Raw genomic sequence first — 23,675 nt, forward strand, 5'->3', positions numbered from 1 at the left:
ATCGCGGTTGATGTAATTCGCCTGTTTTTCGAAAACCTTTCGATATCGTGCTCCTTTATTCGCATAATAAATGTTTTTTGCTGCAGCGGCCGCCTCACTGTATGTTACGTTGTGATTAGTGAACATTCTTTGCGTTCGCTCTAAAACATCAATCGTGTTACTACCGAACGTGGCAGTTGCAAGTAGTAGTCGCTTGTTGGCTCACAATCCGAGCAGGTGCGGTGTCGATGCGCTATTCATTCCCATCGCTCCTGCTGTTTCTTTTCGTAATCGTTACGTTTAAAATTTTTGAAACACTTGCCACATACCTGGCTACTACGTCGCAATTCTCTCGTTTCTTCACTGCGTCCACCAATTTGCGCACACCTTTTTATCGGTGAATTAGATTGAAATTCAGTTCCGCCGACCACAAATAGATTTCGCTCGCCACTTGTTACGGGTATCACCACATCGTTCACAATATTGTCCATTGTCGACTGAGCCCGTTTGTATTTGTCGAATTGCAGTCGCGTGTACTTTTTCATCGTGTACAAGTCGATCTATCTAGCGGCACAACGGTGAAATTGGACATTCTCATTCGCTCGTTGTTTCGGATGCAGTACAGCTGGTAAATATCTATGTCTCTTTGGACTTTCACAAATAATGGCACAATCTGGAAAAAATGTTGTTTTGCAGTAATTCTTGCAAGAATCCGCGTTGGTTGCTGTCCCTGTTATCGGCGGTGATATTGTCCGGAATGTATTCAACCAAGCGGTCGATCAGTGCAGCGTTTCGATTACATCTGCGGCTGTTGAATGCGAAATTTGCAACCGCTTGAAAAGATTTCGTTTCTTGTTTGTTGGGTTTCCGGTTGTGATTGAGAATATGCCACAATGTAAACAGCTTCACAATGCGTCGCTTAGCGTGTGTTTTTACATTCGTATGGAACACAGTTAAGAACATTTGAAGGAGTGTCACTTTGCTCCAGAAAGTGCGGAAATTTACAGGTAGATTGTCGATGAAATCAAAATATTCGCCATGACTAACTTCTTCGAAAATGCCTTGAATGTATGGTGCTGGATCTTGATCGAAGACGTCCGAATCACTGCTGTATTCCTCGTTCACAAAATCTAACAATGCCAACGATCCTACACAGACAAAAATATGGGATTAGAATTTTTAGGTCCGAGGGGATTACTTTAAACAAGTAATTTTTTCGGGATTAGATTTTTAATCTTCGCCAGAAATTGAAAAAATTTAATTCCATCAGGGATTAAAAATAGGTCTAAACAATAATATTGGGGATGAATGATGATACTACTGCTTATTATTTTCCGTTTATAATTTGATTGTCTTGAAATCACACTTTTGAGTTAATTGAGTTCCAACACGATTTACGAGCAAGATACGGTTTTGTGAGAAAAACTAATTTGGTCTTAAAATATTGCAATGGAACTACCGATGGATTATTCTGCCTTAACAGGCTCAGAATACAAATTTTAAGTCGGTTTGTAAAGATACTACCAGATTCAATAAATCATTAAATCAATGTAAACATTACAAAGTTAGTATAGATATAGAGAAGTTCTAGATTGAAATTGGCAGGAAGGCCAATTTTAGCCGCGAACTATCCCCATTACCACGGGAAACCAGACATTTTTGAATTTAAATGGTTAAATACTTATAAAAAAAATGTTAAGAAAACTTCAGAAGAAAATAAAAATGAAAATCATGAAAAAATATTGAGGTTTGAAGTGGCGATCTTGTCATCTGGCAAGAATTTTAACCCCAATTTTAATCCCACGAGGAATTAGTTTCTTTGAAACAACGGTTCACACGTTGGGATTAAGAACAAATTGCAGCAGTGGTAAGATCGTAGACTGAAGTGCAGGAGGTCCCGGGTTCAAATCTCGTCAGGTAAATAAAAAAAAAATCTGTTTAATAAAAACATCCAATAACGGTACCGAATCAAACCGTATCAATTGGTATGCAGACAGGCAACCTGGATCCAATAACGGTACTGAATCAAACCGTATCAATTGGTACGCAGACAGGCAACCTGGATCCAATAACGGTACCGAATCCAACGAGTACGAAGACAGACGATACTGACATTACCGATGTAAAGACGCAGCTTACAATGGTCAAATCTGAATTGCGCGTCATCAGCAAGCTCGCTGATAAATATTGTTGCCTGCTGGATGGAACGGGAACGGATAGAACGAATTCAAGTTTTCAAGGAAATGCTGGACGAAATGGCCGAGATGGTGGTGAAGATTTTTATGAAGTTGACGAAGATACGAAAGATACAGTCAGATGAAGATTCAGATTTCCGAGAAGTTTCATCACTTTTTTCCAAGACAGCGAATGCACTAGTAGGTAAGTAATGACAGTTCATGGGGTGAATCCATCAATGAATTTTTGCTTCAGAAGTAGGGAGGGAACGAATTTACATTACTTACGCTTTTACAACACTCTATTGTCTGTTTCACATTTTTTTAAACTTTACAGCTAAAAAAGCCAGTCTCGCTGACGAGGAGGAAGTGCAGTTCATATCGGAAGCTAAACCCACTTACGTACCCGATACGAACTGTTTTATTCACGCGTACAAAATCATGGAAACACTGTTCGAAGAAGCAAGAAACGAATAGTGTTACGTTGCCCTTGCTTACGCGGTCCACATGGAACTAGATCGCCTAGCAAAATCGTGCAATTCGGACATCGCTTTCGCGGCCCGTAAATCGTTAAGATTGTTGGTGATCAACAAGCAATTTACTATAGGCGAACCCGTAATGGATTATATGACGAATGCTCAGTTATGTAAACGTAAGTACAAACTTCTCCATAGGATGGAGCGTTTTCACACTTTTAATTTTTTGTTCAATTTGAACATCTCCTTTGCAGGGCTGCGACAGGCACGACTCAATTCAATACAATGTATGCTTATACAATTCAAGTTCACAACTATTTCAACAAATAATTGTGTCCGTTAACAACACTGCCAATACAAAATATTGTTGAGAGCAACAATTTAAAATGTTCAATGGGGTAAGTAGATGACGAGCTAGATTGTTTGAAAATGATTTGGCTAAGTGCAACATGTAACAAAGAAATATAATTTCGCACAACTCGTTATGTGTCTTGGGAGATAATTCATACATGTTTTCAATTTGCCAAATTTTAATTTATTATTTTACTCACTAAGCTCTTACAATTAATCCCGTTTGCAGGCTGCAAGCATATCGCGAGTATAATTATCTAATGTGATACTTCTTTTGTTCAAAACCATTTTTCTTCATTCTTTTACTTCGTTTGTTGTAACCGACTACATTCTGTTGTGTTAACGGTTAGTGTTGTAGTCGCTATGTATAACAGGTGACATATCAGCCAATGGTTAATTATACCTTATAATTTACAAAATTTGACTTTCGTTGCTTCTTTAAGCAACAAATATGAGGGACAACGCAAAATTTTGCATTTTTAGATCCCCTCCTCCTGTCATACTAGTGTCACGTAAACTCGAATTTCCAATTTTCAAAAAGTAATTGTACACTTTGTTACGTTAATTATCAGAGTCTCTGAAACCTAAGTGAAAATTTGGTTGAACTTGCACAATTTTTTGAAACGAATACGTTGTGAGCTCCTAAGCCAATTCTCTTGCTTTTCTTTCGACCACAGTGAACTCAGAAACGGGTAAATAACTATTACAGTCCTAGGGCTTTTTTTAGTTCGAACATATTTACATAGCTAGAGATAAAAAGTTGAAAAGTTGAGTTTACGTGTGAATTTTGTTGATCCTAGACGAAGCCGAGTTAAATAATAACATGTAAACGTGACGAAAAAAAAATCCATTACAGCCCTAGACTTGTAAAATATATGTGTAAATCCATGACAATAGAATCTCTTTATTTTTGCTTCTCTTTACATTTAATGTAAATGTTAATGCTTCCTTCTACCCTATTCTTTAATAATAAAGTTCACCATGCATGATCACTCGGATTGGCAATCTGACATCTAGTGCGATAATATACCTTCATACGATTCGTGTTGCATACAACGTTTTATGCAATGAAGATAACGAATAAATATCGAAGATATTGGTAGTGTGATGTCAGCAACACGTGGCTTTTATCGCACTAGTGCCATAAAGTCCCTTGCAAATCCTTTATCGCACTAGTAAATATCATTACTGAATTGCATAAATTGATTTTTTTCTCAATTTTTGTTTTCAATAATAGTAAAAAACTAGAATTTCAAAGTTGATTTTAAAAAACTCGGTTGTTTTTGAACGAGGAAAAATTGGGACGGAATCTAAACAAAGCATGATACGATTATAGTAATTATTATATTATATTCTATACCCAAAAGCATCGTCACATTCGGTATTTCAGAAGCATAGTGTAATTGATGTAAAGAAGTAGCACATTACGTGTCGGTATTATAAGGTTTTCAGAATGTTTTATCATCAGCTAGGCAATTTTGTTGGATGTTCTTGATGTTGTATTACAGTGTACCTTGATTCGTGGTTGAAATCACATTTTTTTTCCTTCATTTATTACTTTTAAACTACTACACATTATTTCAACAATTCATAAATTCGTCAGGTTTGCTCGAAGCAAGTTCAGATAATGAATATGTAAGGCAATCGTTTTCACGATCTTCAGACCATGCATAATTTTATAGTTTATAAACCATAAATTCCAAGTTACATTTTGTAGATGTAGATGTATATATTCATGGGCACGAAAATAGTTTTACATACTGACTTACAATTTAATGTTGTATTGTTCGAAATATATATATATTCGTAATGAAAGAATTATATTTTGCAACAAAAGACTTGAACTTAAACTATAATTTTCTCGTATATTATGTTGTAATGAGCGAAAAAGAAATATGTTTTAATGTTGTTTTGATGTAATAATTTACGAGAATCATTTTGCGTATATGCTTATACAATTCAAGTTCACAACTATTTCAACAAATAATTGTGTCCAATAAACATCAGAGCCAATACAAAATATTTTTGAGAGCCATGTTCAATGGGCTAAGTAGATGACGAGCTAGATTGTTCGAAAATGATTTGGCTAAGTGCAACATGTAACAAAGAAATATAATTTCGCACAACTCGTTTTATGTCTTGGGAGATAATTCATACATGACTTCAATTTGCCAATTTTTAATTTAATATTTTACTCACTAAGCCTCCGGTAAACGAGTCATTACTTCATTGACTTGAACGTTAATAGTATATTACTTCCGAGGTTCCAAGTTGTGTATTCGTTGTCAAATAACAACTTGGAACCTCGTAAGTACAATACTTTACGTGATTAGGTAATGTAAATGAAAATGAAACATGCCATAACACGTAAAACACATTTACTGGTGGTTTAGTGAAGAAAATAACTTTGTATTTTGCCTTGCGTGGTGGAATCCCTCGCCTTCGACTCGAGGTGCAAACGCCACACTTGGCAAATATATCATCAAAATATCTTGCCAACGACGTAACATACTATCCCGCAGATGCGTAATGTACTACATGTCCTTACATGTGATCTAACGGAAATTTCGAGCAAGAAATGTGTTGTCAACGGTGGATTGAAACGGCTTGTATGTGTTTAATTTCCATTAAAGTACAAGTTAGGTACAAAATTTTATGAACGACAGTGGGATCCTCATTTTGTAAAACGACCCTTTGATGCACAAATGAAAATCTCTCAGCAATCGATGTCATGGATTCCATGGACAAACTTTGACCAATAAATGATAGTGATAGTGGGAGATTCAAAAATTACACAACGCTAAACTTCTGAAGTTATCGACTATAATCCCTAATTATTATAGCATCAAGCTTATTGCTCTGATGAGCACATTCCTTGTATGTATGGATACTCTATCTACGCTATAAAGCAGCATCAAGTACAGTCTCAAAATAATAATTTAAAAAAAAAAATGAAACGATGAAAACGAAAAGTCTGACAAATTTCTACCTCTCATGCTCTCTACCAGAAAATTGAAGATCGCTAGGTAGTTTTAGACTATTCAACCTCTCATGCTCTCTACCAGAAAATTGAAGATCAGTAGGACTTTTGCATTTACAGTCGTCAAAGAACAAAACCAAATCCAATATCGTTCATTCACTAAAAGTAGTTCACTAGTTAGATTGTTTTGGGAAAATCAAACCTATCGTAGATTCAATACAAGTTCGAGTGGTGAGCGCGGTGAGCTACACATTCTACATATTTCACACTATGCCAAGAATTTTTGCAATATTACACTAATCGTAGCGTCTGTATTCCCACAAACTTCTGTCAGTTCCATCTTATCGTAATTATCGTTTTCCGATGGAAGTGATGCATCTCATATATGTTTATGCTAGATTAATTACCATTCATCGACACTGGCTATCGTCGATTATGCTAAGATTTATGAGAGTTCAAGTGGTTTCTTGTACGAATCGGTAATAGGTTGAGTCATTCGAACGTTCGATTTTATTTTATTAGTTGGAAGTACTTACATTGATAATGGGATTATTTAAAAAAATTAAAGAAAAAAAGAATTATCACATGCTGTGAGCAAATAATGAAGAATACGTGAAGGTTAACTTTAATAGATATGTTATTTCCAACCCAATAAATTCATTGAAAAGTGATTCAATACATGTACAGTACAATGTACATATATATACCGAGCGCACCAACAATTAGATGTGTTGTTTAACAATCTCTTACGGCAATAAATTAATAAAATAGCACAAAAGAATCTTCTCCTTGCGGTTGTATAACAATATGCTGTGTGCAAACATATCTAATACGATAAAAACACACACCTTAATTTACAATCTAAAACAAATAAAATCACGCAAAGGAATGTAATTATACGTGAAAAACATCATTTTACAATCCCATTTCGATATTCACAAATAATTACAGATGAAGTCACTTCTAAAAGCTAGATCATTCCGGTGTGCATTCGAAAAATCGATTTAACAAAACTTTAAATGCATTAACGGCTATTAAAATATCTTACACATCGGATTTTTTTTAGAGCCTTTAGAATGGGCTCATAAAATTACTTGTTCAACATAAAACGCATATTACTTTATCTAACCACTAAGTGACAAAATAATAGAGAGAAAAATCGTTAATTCTTTATTTTTTTTACGAGATGCTTTTTTCTTCTTCGTCTTCTTCTTTTTTTTATTTCAAGCAAATGGTAACAAGAACCGGCTGAAAAAGCTGGTACTTTCTGCAACAGGAAATGTATTTAATCACCGGATTTCTTGCAATTTTTTAATTGTATTTTATGATGATTATGTTCTTCTGTATACAATGTCGTATTAAAAAAGAAAACAACAACGACAGCCCAGGTATTAGGCATATAGCCAACACCGTATAGGATTAAAAGATTCTAAAAAGACATTTTTATTTCCCAGTAATGGTTTGCTAATTTCATGTTCTGGTGATTACACAAGAATTGTTACTTGAAAAATAGCATCGTCATAACAAGTTTCAATTAGAAACCAGAAATTTGCTGACTATATAATAATGTTTCACCGTATTTCATAAAAAAAAGATGATCATGCGAATGGTGGTGTATAAGTTGTAACGGTAACTATGAAAAAGGACTTTTAAGTTCAATTGTCTCTCTGTAAATACTTCAGCGTTCAGCCGTTCAAAAGTTAATAAATATTCTTTGCTAGAATTCCACTGGGCTTTCACAAGTTACAAAAACAAATGAATGGGTACTCTTTCTCTGAATAGTTGGATATATGTATATTTGTTGCTTGGTTATACTATTAACAAGTTTACTCAAAACTGTCAGTACCCAGGCTGGGACCGCCCATACTGTGAATTCGGCCAATTTCCGATGCGCCGTTTGGACTTTTGTATGAAATTCTTAATTTTGGGATTTTTTTTTAAAACAAATTAGTATGTATGCTCCGAGCGGCTTTTTCGAGTCAGTTCCATCCGAATCTAATTTTAGTTCAAATGAAACTGTTTAACAAGTTCGGTATTATATTCGATTCACTTCAGTCTCATCAAATTCATTAAGTCGCTTAGGGGCGGCTATCAAAATAGCTACAAATGAAAAAAATCACTTAGAAGCTAAATTGACAATAAATAAGAGTTAGAAATGTAGGCCATAATACTTGTCAATTAAACAATTCACAGTTTTTCGCTAGGGTGACGCTTCCGCAGATTCTCAAAATACACCGTTACCTTGGTAACTCGAATCACTTAAATACTTTCAATTGCGAAAATAGACGCTGGGGTCTGTATGAAATACTTTCCGATTTTATAAACAAAAGAAGTACCAGATTGAATTATGACTGATAAAGTTTCCGTTAGCCAATGGTTAATGTAAGTACTTTTCGTTCTAGATGCTTGTTATGAGAATCTATAATAACATGCGGTTTTTCTTAGCAAACACCTGAGGAAATAAAATTATTTACATTCTGACATAAATGGTCCATTTAATTTGAATCTTTTTTCTCTCTGTTTCAAAATGATTGATCACTTCAATAAGATATACGTCGTAAGTCAAATGTTTTGTATTTTAAAATTCAAATTATTCGTCTGCAATGTCTGGTTAACCAATGCTGTTTATTTATTATTATTTTTTTACCTTTTCTGTTTTCGTACAAACACTTTTTGATAAAGAAACTGTAAACTAAAAAAACAACAAAAATTCTTAGATTGAAACATTCATTCACGTATTTATACACATCGGTATAATTAATATTTTTGTCTTCATTTTCGTTTGCATTCTTTTTGCTTCCAAAAAAACCATTATATTCGTAGGTGTGGCGTTTAATAAACGAGAAGAAGAAGAAGAAAAAATTATGTCAGCCAGCATTTCAAGTAATGGAAGGTTCTTAAGATTCTTAGAACTAAAAACGTGAATGTTAAAATGAAAGTTGTTTTTTTACTTTTTATAGAATTAAGAATTTTTGTTTAAGTAGGTTACAGAATTGATTTTTGTTAAATCGAAAAAAAGAATGTTTAACACAAAGAGAACATCTCGAAGAAGACACATAAAGAAAAGAAGTAAATGGAAAAAGAAGCGGAGGGTTTAGTTATTTCATTCGCTGTAATTATTTCGTTATTGATATAAAGTAAAGTCAAGTATAATGATTTCAATTGAATTTATTTACCAACCATGAATCATGTTAAAATCTTGGCTTTTTTCACCATTCATTTACATTCAACGAGGGGTAAAGCGCTATCGGAAATTCTGTTGGTGGATTTGTTTGATTTCAAAATCGATGACAATTCGCATAGAGGGACGGTGGGTGGATAGATTTCTCAGACTATACGCTTTGAGAACTGCTACTTTTCGTTATATAAACTCACTTTATTTGGGCGAATTATCACAAAATCACTAAGAGTGAGCTATGTATTGATCTTCGTGTCGATGGCTTTGGAGCGTTAGGAAGATTGGACAAATCTCTGATACATTATAAATTACTTGATTTGACGAAACCAAGGATGTGACGCTATTCACATATATTTTTTGTCGAAGTGTCTAGGGGGTGGACGAAACATTTCTCTGTAGCCAGAAAAAAACTGAAGTTTTGCTAAGAACATGTAAGACTACCCCGTATACACAAAGCAAAATTTTATCTGTAGGGAAGAAACAAGACATTTTTGGTATTTTTGATTGAAACTTGGCTTTTGGCTCTTGATTGTTTCCATCGTTCTACTCGTTCCACATGCATACCACATAAAAATATCGGTCTATCTTTTAGCAATTTTACGTTTCTTCTGAATAGAAAACGATGTGGAACGAACAGAACAGCACTTGAAACGTTATTTGGATTCAATTTAAGCAAGAATTTTAATGACTTATTTATAGAATACTTGCTTTGTGCCACGACAGAGTAAAGTTAACCAGGCAGAAGCGCTACTTCGACTAAGGACCTGAATAATCTAGTAGCCCTACATTTTTTGCGAATAAATTTTTTCAATTTATGTCACTGTTCATTTGAGTTCATTTTCATAGTGTATTAGGTCCCTTATTTGACGTTTCGAAAATGCACCGCTCCTGCCTGGTTTATTTCACTCTGCCGTGATTGTGCTCATTCGAGAGTGATATTCATCTCAGTTCGTTTGAAGGTGTGTTACCCATGCCTTTTACAATTTTTGGTGTCACCTCATTTAGTAAGAAAGACTCAATAGTGATCATAATACGGTTGAGCTAAGGCACACCGTCCAACATAAAAATTCATTCAATTCCAATTTTTCAATTTTTTTTTACCCGACCCAGACCCCCGACTTTAGTAATTTAAGATGGTTTTAATTAGATCCGAGAGTCCGTACAAAAATTGGTTACCGGCACTCACATTTTGTTGCGCTTCCCTTGTCAAGAAAATTTTAACCCTAACATCTTAAAAGTAAATCTTGCACTCCATTTGTTTAACCATTGACCTTACTATATTAATATCACATTAACCGTACTGCCGTAATTTGCATGACGGTTTTAGTGCAAAATTTAAACAAAAGAATTCTTTTGTTTAAATTTTGCACTAAGTCCGTCATGCAAATTACGGCAGCTTAGGTCATCGTTTTTTTGTCATTGCCGTCGATAACAGATGAATATCCGTTTTGTATACCCCTCAGGTGCCTTTCAATTCATTTACATTTACTTCCATTTAATATTTTATTGAGAATACATTTATAGTTTCGTATGAAAACGCAAGTAAACAGTGGAAGTTTATAAAAAAAAGTTTAAAATGAAATAAAAACGACGTAATATTCTAGTAAAAATCAATAAATATTAAAACCGTTATTCAAACATATAATATATTGGTCATCTCAATAAAATCCACGAGAGTGCTAAAAAAACCTCATTATGCAAAATATTTACCATGTATACTATACGCCGAGTAATATGGCGCGGTATTAAGTGTATAGAATGTTTGATTGTTTTTTTTTCTTCTGTCGTCCAACGACACAAAAAATATATTCGCTTTTATTTAACTTTTTTTTTCAAATTAAACATAAAATATTTTAGCTATTCAAAGACATTTTTCCATGTCACACTTCAAACAAAGTGCTAAGTTTAAGAAATCTTAATATTCCATGTCCAATATCCATCATCGTATGGATCTGTAATATCGATATAATGTTACGCCAAAGAAATGCTAATAGTATGCCACATACTGTTGGTTAGTTGTTGTTGTTGTTTTCTTCATTCAAAACGACCTTCGATGTACCGTTTGCACAGTACCTTATTTAACTAAAAATTGTTGGCGAATTCACTCTCAAATTACGTCATGTGGTCGCACATACAATCGCTCATATATGTAGGTTTGAAATCATTTCATGTTTTTATATATATTTATATAGAAAAGATGTGTACAAATGGCTGATTGTACCCGCATGTTTATGTACATATATATTGTTTGCTGGTGGAGTGGTAGAATATAACACACGTAGAGCACACCTTACATTATTAATTTACTTACCTTCTTCGTTTAATGTGCTATTTGTGTACATTGCTAATATGTTTCTTAATGCGTGCAAATTGTGTGCAGTATTATTATTGCTTTTGCGACTTTATTCGTGTGCTTAAATATTTCGGTCATGCATTTCAACGCCGATGATAAATTTAAAAAGAAACAACAAAAAATGGATATACTTGCCCTACGCTATATAGGTAACTGCAATAAAATAATGCAAACAGCCACAATATTAATTTATGGTCAAACTACAGATATCCGAAAAATGAAGATTATCCGGGTAAAATTTGTTGATATAATAAATAACAATATTCTCCGTTTGTAATTTATAATATTTTTTTGTCCTTTTGCATTGATTTATTTATATTTGATTTCGATTTTTAAAAGTTGTTTAAAAGTGCTTCGGTTAAGGGCTTTGCGGTTTTCCAAAGATAAACATTTGTGTGAGTGTTGTTTCGGTCAAAGTATATAAATTACACTTTTTTTTTGAAATATACATTTAATTGGTGTGTTAAGGTTTTTTTCAGCGATGTATAAGACGATTTATTTTATTTAAAAGATTTATATTTCATTTCTGTCGAAAAGAAAAAAGAAACCAAAAATTTTGTAGAGATTTTTCTATCAGATGGTGAACGAAAACGAAAAGTGAGGACGGATTTGTTTGTCTCACAACTTCCAAACAAAAAATGGATGGATTTCTAAGATGCCTACAATTTTAGTGAATACAGCACGGAATCAACTAATGAAAGTGGTGGTTTTATCGTACTTTTTTATTGTTGAATAGCAGTTTTCATGTGAGTTTGTGACAACATTCATGAATTGAGACTAGCGTTATTTCGCGACAAACAAATTTTCTATGATCTTTGTTCCTGTACATACTCTAAGAGGGCAGATTAGATTAGAATAGATATTCACAAATCGGTCAAAATTTCATTTAGTCAACCAGAAAGAACGAAATCGATGATACCCAAAAACAGCCATACCATATTCGTTGGTTCCATTGTGCTATATTCCCGTTCCACCAGGCATCTATCCTTTTCGGCTCCGATTAGCCATTTGATACTTATAATAAAGGACATCAAATCGCGTATCTCTAACCTAATCTGTCCTTCATGTATAAAGTAATAGTATTTCGAAAACCTTGTCCCGATGGTCATTAGTCGACAGCTGCATACAACATGTCTTGCAGTTTCCGGTTCTGATCAACAGCCCCTGCGCATCGGAGAGCTCAAAATCTTCTAATTTTATTCCTGACCAATATGGGTAACTCCAGCTAATCTATCTCGAAAAATTTTGTAACTATTTTTATAAACGGTTTTGAGCCAAAGCAACATTTTCTGTGCAACAACCACCAATTTCGAAAAAAATATATTTTTGGCTATTAATGACCACCGAAAAATATCACTTTTATAGACTTATATCCCATAAAATTTGAGCTACCAACCTCATATTGGGCTTAAACTGCGCGTCTTGACCATAGCTTTCAGGGAAAAATTTACCGAAATCATGTTACATTTGGTGAAAATATTTCGAAAAGTCACAAACGTGTATCGCAACTAACCGCCGACTTCTTCGGAGGCTAAAAATTCCAATTCTTGTTGGCATGAAAGCACTGGGTATCCTGAGTATTAGAAAATTACAGACTGATTTGTTACCGCCAAACATAGCCAACACAGCTCAATTTATGCCTCAGAAATGACGAGATTTGTAACGCAACTAACCCTGGAGTTACCCATATATCTGCGTTCTTGTTGTCCAGTATTTTAGAGTGACCTGGTACCCACAATGATACACAAACACGGTGGGGTTGAACAAAATTTAAATAAAGTCGCGACATCACCTCTGATTTTTTTTTCATATTCTTATTGAGAGACTCGAGTACTATAGGGAACCACATTCAGTTCGCGGATCTATCCAGCCGTTTCGGAGAACCGGCACTCATGACCCTGCGGAACCAACGAGTCAATTTGAATACAGATTTTTATTCTAACCTAATTTGTGTTGAAATGGCTTCCCTCGACAATGTACCCACGTAGCTACAGCCAGCTAAAGTCGAAATTTCGAAATTTTTAAATCGTGATATGTCCAAGATAAAGAGAGTTTGAAACTTTTTGAATGGCGATATTGGTAGGGGATTCCATGCTCTATTAAACGCCGAGAAATGATTTTTAAAAAAATTGTCTGAATTGTACAATATTTGAATAAGTTTATTTTCACCATCCTCGGCAAAACTTGGACTCATCTGTAATACACAGGTAGACACTTTTTGCCACAAAACAGTATAGCCTGAACAGCCTGCAGTCTAAGCTTTATTATTATGATTAAAGGTTTTGTGAATGTAGTAAGTACCGGGGGGCTTCCTTTTTGTACATAAGTGTAAGGGAAGAACGTCTACCGTTCTATTTTATATTGTATACCAAAGTGAAAGAGTCCTCTAATTGTTCCACATTCGCATCTTTTACTTTTGATTAACAATAAGACTGTGAAACTGAATAATAGACATCTTATACGAGTGGGAAGTTTGCGGGCAGAGCAGAGCGAGGGCCGTAATTCACACGAGTCCTTGTCTCCTTATGATTTATTGTTGAAACTGGCCGTACATTTTTTCGGACGAAAGAGAATTTTTTTTTCGCTTTAAAAGTATTACTAAAAGTCATCACTCTTCTTATTTTTAAATTTGAACTACATTTCACATATGTATTTTAAAAAGGCATCGTGTTTTTGAAACCTAAAAATTTTTTGTATGGAAAAAGTGAATTTTTCTTTGACTCTTTTTCGAGTGTTGCCGGGATGACCATTTGTTCATGTTATCAAAAACGAAAGGGCGCAGCATAAATTACAAATAATGAAGTCGGCAGCAAATGGCCGTCCCGGCTATGTATGTTATGTATTCTTTACAAGAAAATAGAGAACAGAGACTCAAGCGAAGGTTTTTATATAAGTTATTTGAGATGTTTCGGAAGTTTAACACTGGAAAATAAAATGAAATGGATTAAGAATAAATTGAAAAAATTGTCATTCAAGGGACATGACCCGCCCAAAAGGTGGGGCCTAGTTACTGCAATTCCCTGTTCAAAAAAGTACGCTTCAAACAAAGACTCGATATTTATATCTGCAATTTGATTAGACTAAGTTATCGCCACAAAATTCAGCAAAAGCGATAAATATTCGACCTTGTATACGACACGTTTTCTATTGCAAATTAATCATCGGATTTGCATTCAGCAACAATCAGCAAATATATCACTATCTCCTATACCATCTTTATATCCACATGTTCATGTTTAATAGAAAAAGAACAGTTTTTATTTGATTGCAATTACGATACTCTATGGGAATACCTGTCTTCACTCCATAACTCATGATTATTACTCGTTTTTTCCATATGAGTTCTACACCTTGTAAAATAAGGTCTAAGAGCCCGTCGAAAAGTTCTTCTTCGTAGATCTTTTTTATTATTGTTATTTCGCCATTTATATTTTTCAACTCTTACCACTCCACTCGTATAATTTAAAATACAAATCAAATGCAAATTAATGTTTATGTTCAAATTCGAAAATAAAATTATAATCACGGAAAAATTACATACAATCTCTTGTATGAAGCTGTAAAATTCCAGATTATTATTGAATACTCAACAGTATAACGTTATTCATTTTTCAAATAATAATGGTCAATTGGTGGATGTTGGCACTTCATTTATTAACTTATCATCCCATAATGGTTTCGTTCATTCACACATTTTAATACATAGACGCATCAGCCAGCATTTTTTTTTGATTAGTTTGGTTTTTAATTTAATTAAATTAATTGATGTTTTCAGAGAAACAAATTACTCGTTACAATCCCATTTTCGTTTAGTTTTATATTAAATCTCTACACGCTCTCATGCAGTGTGTATATTTGATTTGGAAAATTGCCAAATAATTCAAAGTCATCGTCATTATTACATTTTAGTTAGATGTTGCTCTTGAGGAAATTATAGAATTTATATTTGTAAAAATTGAATAACTGATAATATTGTGAGAATTTACGAGCCATATTGTTTACGACGAAGCCGTTATCCGTACACTCTTCTGTTAACAATAAATTGCAAATCACACAGCAATTAAATTATTAGATTTTTTTTGTTTAATATTCGAAACCAGCACATAAGGATTTCGTTCAAATACAGTGCACAGCTGTTCAGCCAAGAATAACTATCAACAGATATCGTTTTCACTGGACTGTTGTTCATCTGTTATAGTCAGTCAACCACGAAAATATAAGCAATTTGAGTCCTTACTAATGCAGGCTTGTATAGCAAAATGTTTGTTAAAAGTAATGAAGTAAAAGATTTTCCATCAATCTCTGTTGGAACTGCAACAAACAGACTCGATAATTGTAGCGGAAACTGTCTGTTGAATAGCACAATTGTGAAAGATAAATGTCAGCTTGATTCCAGCCCCGAGCGAGCCTGGTTTATTTTTATGTGAATTTGAGTAGTTTTAAAAAGGGACTTTTTATTGTAACAAAATTAATGAAACTGTTTGTAAAGTATCTGCTTGAGTTTAGGGACTGTAAATCGGTTTAAACTGAACCCAAAACCTGTTTCTGTAAACCGGCCACTTTTGATGTCAGAAACAGATCTTTCGGTTTTTAAAGCTGGAGTTTTAAATGTATTCTCTATGGAAATTCACACTTATATGCTGTCATATGAGATTGTTTTTTTCTTACATGTATTTGATACAAAATCTATTACTTCAACATTTTTATCATACGTTCCATGTACCATAAATAAGGGAACAGTAGCCAATGCTAATGAGTTATTCTTGTCGTTGTCGTCAATAGCAAATGACTAGGTCATTTATATAACTCTTGTTCTTTATGCTTCTGATTATGTCGGATGTTAGCCTCGAAATCGTTAGCCTCGTTAGCTAACCTCGAAATCTGACGTTTTCTTGTGTCTCTGAGTACACGCGCAGGTTGCCTTAAGAGCGTTCGTGGATCAGTAAAGTCTCAGTAAGTCATGCTAATTAATTTTCTTGTTACAAAAAGACAACAAAACACCCATCCCATCTTCCACTGTATAATAACATCTACAACTAAACACAGAAAATTTCGCAAAGTTCATTCTATTTTATATAAATATAATATTCACATGGTGATGTACATTTGTTCTTTTATACCTCCTCAACCTTTTACGAAACACACAAAGAAATCAGGGAGAGCGGAAAAAAGAAACCTGAACAAAGCACCTGTGTAAAATTCCCACACACAAAAAAATGTAAAAATTTTCAAATAAATTCTAAAATTTCATGTGATTTATTGCATACGTGATAGTTTATAATTTGAAGTGTATAGTGTTCTCTGTATGATTTCTTATCGATCCCATTATATTCCGATGAATGCGGATCCTTAAAAAAAAATGTGTGTCATCCTTCGTTCCAATAATATTAATATTTTTACTGCTCTACATTCAATCAATTTATTTATTGTTCCCATTTTATCGATATGTACGGTATAGGGTGCTCTTTTATTGCAATTTTGTCGTTTCGGGAAGGGTTTTCCGATCTCTAGCCTTTTTTGATAAATGCTTGTGTAGGATTCATATTTCCTCCCTTAACTAACAAACTATAAAGGATTATCGAAAATAATAATGAATAATAACAACATCATGATTATGATATATAGGAGTATCCACGTTAATTTTCAATTCCGTTGTGTGTAACTCAAAATATATTATCATAGAAATGTACACATTTATTTGGATCGGAAGTTGAATTATAATAATTGTGGGAACTTCAACAAATCGAGGATGTTGAAAAGAATACGATATGAACACCGAATTCAATACTCGGAAAATAAGATCGATCTGTTAGTTTAGTTTAAGAAAATTACAATCATGAGAATCGGTTCTTGCCTTCGCAAATTTTTTATTTCTTCTTCAAAGCAAAGCCGAATTTGCATTCTTAATTCTCGAATAGTGTGGTCAACCACTAACGCGCTTATCATATTTGGCAAGACAGGATTAGTGGACTAAAAACATCAATTTTAATTGAAATACGCCACAAGAAAATTGATGAGATGAGTACCATCATCTGTTATCGACAGCTACAACAAAACTGAATAACAAACCTCGACTTATTTGGTTAAATAATATCAAAATGTATGACCAAACAAATGAAGTAAAAGAATTTTTGACAAATATTTCGATCCGTATGTATATTAGGGATGCCCAACATCAGAAGAACAATTAATTCCCTTGAAGTCATGGGTTTTACAAAAGAAAATACACCGTACATAACACGTTCACTATGATTAAAAATGTATGGAAATGTGATTAACACGATAACTTGAATAAATCACAACGGATTTTCAAAAACCTTTTTTATTCGATGAAGTATTGAAATCCATAGGTCAAGTTCGAAAATGGGTGGTATCGGTTCAACCATCTGGGAGTAGTTCTCGAAAGAAGCCTTTTCTGCTCTTTGGAGTAATTCTTAACCGATTTAAAACAAATGTTTGGTGGAGAATGGAATTAATTCCTGTCAGAAATTTCCTGAGGTTAGGTTCCAAGATAGATTATGTTGGTCTGACGACCAAGCTGATGTTGCTAACAGAATTTTTGTATCTATTTCAATAGTATTTTTCTTGTTATGTGCCTTGTAAACAAAACCGAATAAACAGAACCAAAATTAATGAGTGTAAAATTCACACGAGTTTAAATTTTATTGTAAACATACACCATTTTTTGAAGAAAAAAAAATCAATAAATCATTGTCAATAAAAATACTATTGAGAAGCTCAGACAACAGTCAAGGGATCTGACCCACCCAACAGGTTGGACCTAGTTAGATATAGGTTACAATTACTGGCTTTGATTGAAGAAATTGTTTTTGGAATAGAATATAATATCAGCAACTCTAATTTGACTGAAAAAAGACTAAATTTGACTGAAAATCGGCTAATGTTTTATAGTCGTGGAATAATTTAGTTTTGTATTTAACTATTAGGTATTTATACCACTGAGTTATAAAGGAGTTTTGATGATACAATGATACATAACGTCGAAAACCATATTTTTCATGTTCAAAGCACTACTTTCGAGACCCTCAGCATTGACCGCGGCTACGCCTCGGATCAACAAAATTCTCACGAAAACTCAACTTTTCATCGTTTTATCCGAGTTATATAGAATACTATTTCGATAGCTTCCAATATATGAAGCAATCCATTACCATGACCTGTCCTTGACTAATGAAACTTCAAACCAAACTAGCTCGAAGGCACAGCAGGTCCACTGGCGGCCATTCAAACCAAATTAGCTCGAAATCTACCTTTTTTTTGAGTATCCTTCAGTTTTCTGGGTTCGGCTCACTTACGTACTTACTTACTTACTTAGGCGGGCACTACAACCTACTATTGGTTTTGGCCTCTTCCAGCAATCTTCTCCAATCGGACCTATTCCAGTCGCTCACTCTTAGTACTTTTAGATCAGACTCAATTGCATCTTTCCATCTTGCTCTTGGTCTTCCTGGTCTGCGTCTTCCATCGGGATTTGTATTTAGCAGTTTCAGTGGTACACGTTCCTCGTTCATTCTTTGTACATGATCGAGCCATCTTAATCAATTGATTTTGATGAATTTGACTATATCAGGCTTCTTGTAAAGCTGATATAGCTCATGTCTGTTCGTCACTTTGTGTCATGCACCAAGCTTCCGATCCATATGCTACAACTGGTCGAATCAGCGAGCTGTACAATTCACACTTAAGGTTGCGGTTGAGTGTTTTTGACCGGATGAGTTTTTGAAGATTGTTATAACTCCTGTCACCAAGCGTTACCCTTCTACGTATTTCCTCTCCGATGCTATAACTACTGACCAGCGACCCAAGTAAATAAAGCTGTCGACAGTCTCGAAGTGTTTTCCATTCATTTCCAGCGTGTCCGTTGATCTGCCATCAGACAACGAAGTTGTCATGTACTTGGTTTTTCTCTCACTGACCTTGAGACCGAACTCAGCACCCCTATCTTCAATTTTCGTAAAATTCTCTTTAACGATTTGGCTCACTAGTGGATGAAATAAGATTCGTTCATCACAGGACAGGTCATGGAATTCGACCTACATAAGTTGTAAGAACATGAGTTCCAGTTTAAATAATGTTTATTTGAAATCAACATGCTAATTTACTGCATTAACGATCTGTACAACCATTAATGTTTTGCAGAATTGTGAAATAGTAGTGACTAATTCGATGTTTTTTCCCAGAAATCCAAAATAACACGAGACAGAGAGAAAAAATCACATACTAAACGCCTCATGAATGTAGCGAATACGCTTTTATAGGTAAAAAAAAGGTACGATGTGATCACAAAACGAATATTTTCTACCTATGTGATCAGATCAACGACTTTTTTTCGAATTTAGGTCAAAAAAGTAATTTAAATTCTCATTGCATGTCGTTAAGTAAAGTCCAAAAAATATTCTCTTTAAGATTATGTGATGAGTATTACACATTTTACTAAATATTATCATGCTTTCAGGTTTTTTTTATTTATTTTTTATTTATTGTTTTACCGAAATCACATATTTTCATTCACTTGAACATTATATTATACGTATGATACTAATATCATGATGATTACCTTATTACCGTATGTATATATGTGGATTATTATCGTTTAATATTTCTCTTCCACATAACTTATACTTTTTCTTTGTGAAAAAAAAAATCATAGAAAAGTTCAATAACATTACGTAATTAGAATTATCACGTAGCATTAGACTATCTATTCGTTTGAATTATCAAACATCACTGTTATGAGACATAGACGTTTCACTGGTCAAGGTTAGGATTTCTCTTTGACGTAATATGTTCGTTAAATAATGCGTCGGTATAAGAAACGATATCAAAAATGTTACATTGGAATAATGTTAGCGATGGGCTAATGAACGAATTATTTAAAAAAAATACAAAAGTTGCGTGGAGCGACATTGTAAATGAATAAATAATAGGAAACGACATGGTATCAAACTGATTTATTGAAGCCGCGCATGACGGACCGTCCATAATTCCCATCCTATTTGAAGGATGGAGGGGTAAGGGATTGTTGGACGGTACGTAATTAAGTAGTCATCACTAACCTACTTAAACATTTCTTAGTTCTGTCAGCCAGGTTTCTTTCAAATGATTAGTCTTAAAAAGTGACCTGGCTGGCATCACTGAGATAAATTTTATTAAAATGCTGCCATCCAGGTCTATTTCAAATGACTAGTCTTATGTATATCACAAATATTGTGTTCGTCGTCTATCGTTCGAGTGCTTCGTGATTCAAATCAATAAGCGATCCTAGTTCCTCATTCTTAATCTCATTGTAAAACCAATGCATGCCTCACAATCTAAAACAGGAAGCAATTGAATTCGAGCTGATTTTTCCTATTTCCTGTTGACATTACATTATGATTGAACTGGTAAACACACTTCAGATTTTCAAATATTGACCACTGTACGCAAATTTATTTTTTCCCTTTATTCACCTGTTCACAGCAACTCAGCCTTTTGCAGAACTTTTTGACTGAGTTACAAGTATCATTCTGTTACAGGGAAATGTAAAAATAGCCAAAAAAAAGTTTTGTCGTGGGAAAATTCATTCATTCAACCGAATTTCGATTGTTCGATATTCTGAATGCAACGCTTCATTGTATATGAGATTTACAATTATCAAGAACCCTTTTCTACCCGGCAGACAGGTAACACTGACAATAATGGGTTACACTTCATAAAAGTGTATTATACACATCTGCCTATTTATTCTTTTTTCGTAAGATAAAATTAACAATAAAATAGGAAAAATGATAATTCATCGGATATACGTATATATTGTGCATACGCGTACATATATATGTACGCACCGACGTATATGCATGAATATATATAAAAATGTGGATGTATAGTGTATATATGCCTTCGGTAAATTATAAATTTGGTTGCATTAACATATTCTCACGGACCAAAACAAAGCAGGTGATTATTTATTTATTTCAGTACGCACACCTGTTATCAGATGTTGTTTTGATTTTGTTCTTCTTTTTCTTTTTCTTATTCTTAACAATAGACATTTTTTTGGAGAATACACGTTAGTCCTTCTATTGTATGACTTTATGTTGCTGGTATCGCAAGAGTTCAACTTCTAGATGTTGTTTTGCTTGTTAGTCCTTCGACTATATAAAAATTGGAAAATGGCTTCAACAATAAATGGAACGAATATAATTATATTGTACGCTTACGCACCTATTTAGTGAGTAAGTGTAATTTTATCATATTGCAGACGCAAACACTTTTCCCTTCTTCAATTGGAACCAATTGAAATTGTGCAACAATGAACAGTTTAAAAAAAACCTCACGAGGTCACGAATATGACTTTTTGCTCGGAATTCGTAGATTGCACAGTACTATCGATTTATTTAGTAATTTAAATGGGATTCATGGATTCAAATTATGTGATTCATAAATTGAATGTGTACCACGCTATTCACATATATTTTATGTCGAAGAGTCTAGACATCACCCGTACTCACTTTGATGAACATTATACGTATCAAAATTGTGTCGTTGTCACGTTGTCTCTTTCGTCGACGTCTTCCAAAAATATTTTCAATATGGTGTTTTGACTTGCTTCCACTTTCATCGGCTTCATACATTGCACAATGTTTTATAAACACCTAACATGTCTTCATCAAAATTTTCAGATTTTTCTCTCTTTGAAAATATAAAGTACGTGGAAGGACCATACTTAACGACATAAATGTTTAGATGTCGTTCGTATAAAGTATGTCGCGCTATGTCACTCGAAATAAAATGTCCAACTTTTTTCCCCTATGTGAACAAATAATTATTTCATATGTGCACACTGCTTTGTCTGATGACAGTTCGGGTGAGAAAATATATATTATCGCCCCTCTTGTTTTGACAAGGATAACTTGGTCTGCACAGAGCTGTCAGCGTTGTTTTTGTTTTGAAAAATGGTGTAAAATATTGATGTGATGAAACCGTTAACCATTCGGTAAACAAATAACTATTTTTAGGCAATTTGAACATGCGAAAGTGTCTGCTATCAACCGTACACAACAGATGCGTATAAAACTTTTGATGCTGAGGGTCTAAATTAAGAGAAAAATTCTGAAATTCATGCCCATTGCATGGGGCAGGCAATAAACCAGAATAATTTCTATGGACTTGTAAAAATTCACTTGTTAAACTTAACGTAATTCTTTGTGCGAACTCAAGCTTTGGTAACTATTTTTCGAAAAGCGTAGTTGCATATGACAGTTACTGAAGCTTGTTGCTCAAGAATCACACTTGTGAGTTTGATTTTATAACAAAAATGTTACCTCATGTAATGAATTACTTTCGTAACATCCAATGTAATAGAGAGGGGGAAATATAGACATAGACTGTCACGCAAGGACGTGACTCATTTCAACCTTCTGAACGTGACACACTTGATGAATGCTGACACACAGCGGAAGAAAAAATTTAACATTTTCCTTCAACCGACTTATCGCTCATTTCTAATTCTAAGTTACGAGTACTCAAAAAACTGTCCTGTTTGTTTCCATGTAGCCCAAACTGTAAAAACAAAATTTTTCGTACCACATTGGATACTGTCACATCGTGGGACTATAACATTAAACTCAAAAATAGCGAAAACATACTTACTTACAGCCAATTTATTATTTCCTGACATATATTGCAATCGCGAGACCATTTTCATTCATTTCTTTCTTTTTTCATCGTCATAAATACAAAACAAACGCGAAACATGGATGGTGAAAATAATAATAAATCCATTAAATTCACAAGCAAATCAAACATAATTTCTTTTATACCCAACAAAAACAACATTTTATATAAAAAGAAAAAAGCCAACTATTTCTCTTCCATAGCAAAGTCATTGCACTCTTAAACTTGGTCTTGGACTTGACATTACATCACATTCCCGCAAGGCAGAAGTTTATTTCGTAAGAAACGTATAATAATATAAAAAAAACGAAATAAAATATAAATAATAGTAGATTTTATTCACCAATACCAACAACGTCGACCAACATGATACAAATATACATAAAAAAGAGAGTTTCGTTGCAGTGCTTGGGTATATTATACACAACATCGTGAATGTTATTAATGAATGTACGAAATACAATTAAATTTATGGAAAGTCTTGTGCAATTGACTTAATACGAACCAT

General features: G+C 33.8%; 1 long non-coding RNA gene across 1 annotated transcript; it reads right to left on the reverse strand.

The window, feature by feature from the left end:
- Window positions 1–222: 222 nt before the first annotated feature.
- On the reverse strand, window positions 223–18,887 carry LOC119069010. The gene is made up of 3 exons (XR_005086262.1): window positions 18,820–18,887; window positions 4,742–4,744; window positions 223–232 (listed from the first exon to the last, which is right to left on the reverse strand). It is a non-coding gene; the product is annotated as an uncharacterized LOC119069010 (long non-coding RNA).
- Between the last annotated feature and the right edge of the window lie 4,788 nt (window positions 18,888–23,675).

This window comes from Bradysia coprophila, assembly GCF_014529535.1.
Source record: "Bradysia coprophila strain Holo2 chromosome X unlocalized genomic scaffold, BU_Bcop_v1 contig_20, whole genome shotgun sequence".
In the NCBI taxonomy this organism is placed as follows: Eukaryota; Metazoa; Arthropoda; class Insecta; order Diptera; family Sciaridae; genus Bradysia; species Bradysia coprophila.